This window comes from Orbicella faveolata, unplaced genomic scaffold, assembly GCF_042242905.1.
Source record: "Orbicella faveolata isolate gen_17 unplaced genomic scaffold, um_ofav_v1 contig_25, whole genome shotgun sequence".
Lineage (NCBI taxonomy): Eukaryota > Metazoa > Cnidaria > Anthozoa > Scleractinia > Merulinidae > Orbicella > Orbicella faveolata.
This window is the reverse complement of record NW_028301553.1, coordinates 31685001-31689352: the sequence shown is the minus strand read 5'-3', so window position 1 is coordinate 31689352 and position 4352 is coordinate 31685001. Positions and strand designations below refer to the sequence as shown.

Genomic DNA, 4352 nt, shown 5'->3' with positions numbered 1-4352 from the left:
CAAAATTTAGTTTTACCGACTTTTAATTTTTCTTGTTTATTGTTTCCATGGAAATATTGATTGCCTTATGAAATACATGATACCAAAATTCAATCAAATTTCCAATCACTGGTGTAATTTTCACATCGATCTGATGAAAGAAGAATTGTTAAAAACTGATTGAAAATGCTTGTATGCCTACTTGAGAACGTTTAGCTGTCAGTGTAAATGACATGGCTGTCACATTTGCAAGAAGGTGATTGGCTAACAGAGCTTTAATTAACAATGTGCACTTTCCATAACCAGCCCGGGGGCATGATGTAGTATTTTAATTTATTCAGCTTTCTACGGCTTTGTGAGATTTAGCATTTGATAATTCATTCGTAAAATTCGCGTCTAATTTCTTGTAAAAACGACATGGAGTCAGCAACGGATGAGAAAAGTCTCGAGAAACGTCTCAAAGTAGCCGCTTTAGCTTGGGCTTGTACCCTCACACCACCAACGGGCTTGGCGCCTCCAGAACCACCGTTAGTTGATGGTTCGTTTCGCTATTATTTACGCGATCTCGAAATATTTGCGCGGCTGCTTAATGCTAAACCCCACAATGCTAACAGTATGCCTCCTCTTCTTAGAAGAGGGCGCGATAAGACGAAGGCAAGAAGGAAGGGTCAACAATGTGAATGAAAAGGAATTCAAATGACAGGTACGTCAGCCGCTGGCTCCGTCTTACGTTGCAGCACTTGTTGAGGTCTGGAAATTGAGGAGAGAGCTATCTAATGTTATTCAATATCTCGAAGAACGTCTCGTAAGAAGGGACTACAATTTTGTTGTACAGCTGAATATTTGCTTTTTTAATCAGTATTATTGTTATTGAAGAATCAAGTGGTCTGTTTGCCTTATCAGCCAAATCCAGGGATCAGATCGGACAGTGCAATCTTGCAGTTCAGTATTAGAAACTAATATATTCCCTTTATTTTCAGGGTAAACTCAAAATGAACACAATTTTCTTGGAGCAAATAACATGAACGTCGAACAGAGCAGTCCTTGATGTAGTCCATTAATGGATTTATGGTTGATAGGATAACAGGCTTCCCTGTGAAAACTGCGAGATTTTTTGGTTTAGTGCATGATCAGAAGAGATAACAGAAAAGTTAGAAATTGATACGTAGACTTTATTTACTAAAAAGCCGTCATATTAAAATGCCAATGGCCACACGTTATCTAGATTTGTTCAAGATAAGTGCTTTGTTTGAAAAGGTCTTGTCCAAACACGTCTCATAACTGTTATCTCACATTAATATTTACATTTCCTTGACAGAGCTCAGTGTTGAAATCTGCCGCTTTTATTTTACTTGTGAGCATAAATGTAAGCGTGTATCTTCTCTTCAACCTTATTACAAATAGCATCAAACTATGCGGCTGATAGTTTTCCGTCGTGTGAGGTAATAGTGTCACCGTTGTCATTGCCATTGTCGATTATTTAATTAAGAGTGTTAAGAGTATCCTATCGGCATCTCTATTAACAGTTTTTTTTTTTTCATTAATTTTACTCCCAACTTTAAAAGAGATTACTGTACTGCTTTGTAAGTATTTTACAACGTAATCAGGGTTTAGGATGTTAATGCATAGCCCATGATCGGGCAGTTATAGAAAGGCATTCCTTCCTTACCTTGTTAAAGATGAAAAATGCCAACGTAATTGTCGACAGGGTGATTGAGCGTACAATCTATTATAAATAATGTTAATAGCATTACGAATTTCATCCATACCGAACTGTCAAACGTCGTATACGTATCTGTTTTCATTCTATGGTATCATGTCCTTGTTGAGTCGTCTTGCTTTGGTCTCAGGCCCCGTCAACACCATGCAAGAGAAATTTGAAAACGCGGCTTTATTACCTCGTGTACGGTTAAGCTAACCTTCCACGCTAAGGCATCACGAAAACGTAGTTTTTCGAAAGTGCTCTACAAACCGGAGGAATTTGAAAAATAGCGGAGTGTACGTTTTAGGGTAGACGGAAATATTTTGAAAACGGATCTTTCCTAATACGATGACGTCACGATAATTATGTGAAACACTCGACAAATCACTCACCTTCTTAAAGGGGCGGAGCCGACGGGGAAAGGTCTTGGGGTGCCCATGAAACAACATACAACGGGTGGCGAAAACGATGGCAATCTGGTGAGTACCCTTACTTTGCACCTCACCCCCCCCCCCCCCTGAAAAATCCTGGCTACTCCCCTTGCTTTAATTCTACTGCAGGTTTCACGTAAAGATAAGAGAAAAGTAAAAAAAAAAATCGGGTTGGGTGTGCGCGAAAAAAATTACGCGTTATTTTTTTCGCGTTGGCTTCACTTTCGCCTCTGTACATGGTGTTCGGCTAAAATACGCAAAAAATTACGCCTGTTCTGCAGGCTAAAGTATATGACACTAATCATCTTGCGTTCTCTTTCACATTGTGCTTCAGTTAAACCCTGTCTTGAAAACGTAATATCCTGACGCCGCCTTCGTTTGCTGACATAACAATAGAAATGAGTTTTCTTTTCTAAAACTGGAAAACTTTGGGGGAGCAATCGTTTCGCCAAAAGCAAACTCTCTCTGTCAAACTGGTTGATGCGGTTTTCATGCTATTTACCGCCAGAAAAACGCTGCCTGCCCAATTTTCCGCCAAGAAAAGATGGTATTGATATGGGTTCGTACGGTGATGTCGTAAACAAATTTTCTCGGCTTGATAATTTAACCAAAAATTCTCAGTAATCTAAGAATGTACGCAACAATGTCGGTGGAAAAATAGGTATATTCATATTAATTGGGGCACGACATATATGTTATAAGGAGGCCGTTCCGGGGAATGCTCTTACGGAGTCGAAACACCGCTGTCACTGTTTTACATCTGCAGATCCATCAGAATAGACCACACATCACCATGAGTGACATTGAAGTGTTCTTATGTTATTCATTTCGACAATCGGTAACCTTCCCTGGGGAAGGGGGGTACTATACGGGGAGGCTCCGCCGGAAAGAGGTACCTTTTCCAGGCTTCAGATATATAAAAGGGTAGGGATTTTACAAGTTAGTGATAGTAATTGGACCGAGTAGAGTACAATTCAGGGAGCAGTCGCGCGAGTAGTTTCAAAATCGGACGGACGCGAAGCGCGAGGCCGATTTGAAATTACGAGCACGATTATTCCCTGAATTGCACTCCACTCGGTCCAATCACTAATAAATCGTATCTATAACAAATTTCGGAATTAAAAATGTCTTTTGAGAACTTCTTTTGAGTGAAAACGTCTTAACGCTTTTCAAACATTTTGAAGCTGTAGGAAACGGTGCGAAGGAAGCCATTAAAACGCGCGTAACTGACGTGCGAATCATGTGGGTATCCAATTCAAATTGGATACCTGTAATTGGACACCTACGTGATCGCGCGCCAATTACGTAACAAATAGGCGCGCGGAGAGCATAACACGATCGAGAAGTTTGTTATAGATACGATTAAGGTATATAACAGGGTAGGGAGATTTATTTTCCTCTTTTTATTTTGTTTAGTTTCTCCTATGTATATTGTGTTTGTTAATTAATACAAAAAAAAAATAGGTATTTAAAGGGGAAATGAAACAATGCACACATAGTCTTCATATGTAAACACATAATTTGTTACAACATAGAAATATGACAAGGAAGCAAATTTTATTGTCTGATATTTTTAAGTATGAGTTCATGTTAGTTTGTAGTATACCCGAGCTAAATTAGTTTTTTGTTATGGCTCGTCCGACCGAATGCCTCAACTTGGTATTCGTTTAAACTGAAGCCATCAAGTTGTCGAAAGTTTAAATTACAGTAAGTATGCAATGCTTTTAAATAACTATTTCAAGAATTCTAAATTGATGTTAGTTATTTCCAATGTACAACATTCTTTTGCCCTCCAACATAACTGTCAATTGACAACTGAATATTGATTCAATAGAGAGAGTCTCCATTAATAAATTATATTTCCAATCCGTCTATACATTATCAATAGCAGTACTTGGCTAGACTATAGAGCATCTGACTGGGCAGTAACATATATGTCACAGTTCTTACATGTAAAACTATTTAGAATGTTTCATAACACATGATTAATTATTTTGTCTTGTTCTGTGATCCAAAACAAAGACAGTCCACTTCTGTTTTATTTTCTCAAAGTAACTACCACTACTCCAAATTCAAAGGACATAGTTATTCAAATACAAAACAATCTAACTTTTAATTCTTTCTCTTGACTTCAGCCAAATCTTGAGCCATGCATTAAGGTTCTACTTTAACCCTGCAATGGACTGGCATCCAATCCATATTACATTATGCCGCAGAACAAACTGAAATAAGGTCCAGCT

General features: G+C 38.4%; 1 protein-coding gene and 1 long non-coding RNA gene across 5 annotated transcripts in view; one reads left to right on the top strand and one right to left on the bottom strand.

Annotated features, from left to right (window-relative positions):
- Window positions 1-271: 271 nt before the first annotated feature.
- Window positions 272-1760, top strand: LOC149109905 (uncharacterized). Of its 2 annotated transcripts, none has more exons than XR_016208476.1 (3): window positions 272-517; window positions 615-682; window positions 960-1760. It is a non-coding gene; the product is annotated as an uncharacterized LOC149109905 (long non-coding RNA). The 2 variants fall into 2 exon arrangements; XR_016208475.1 differs by having other exon boundaries at window positions 282-517; window positions 612-682.
- Window positions 1761-3650: 1890 nt separating this feature from the next.
- LOC149109904 (TM2 domain-containing protein 3-like) overlaps window positions 3651-4352 on the bottom strand; it is a 4489-nt gene continuing 3787 nt past the window's right edge. For all 3 annotated transcript variants that reach the window (XR_016208472.1, XR_016208471.1, XM_089293789.1), the window contains one exon: window positions 3651-4352. This exon is cut by the window's right edge and continues 474 nt beyond it. The gene's annotated coding sequence lies outside the window, so the exon portion shown is untranslated.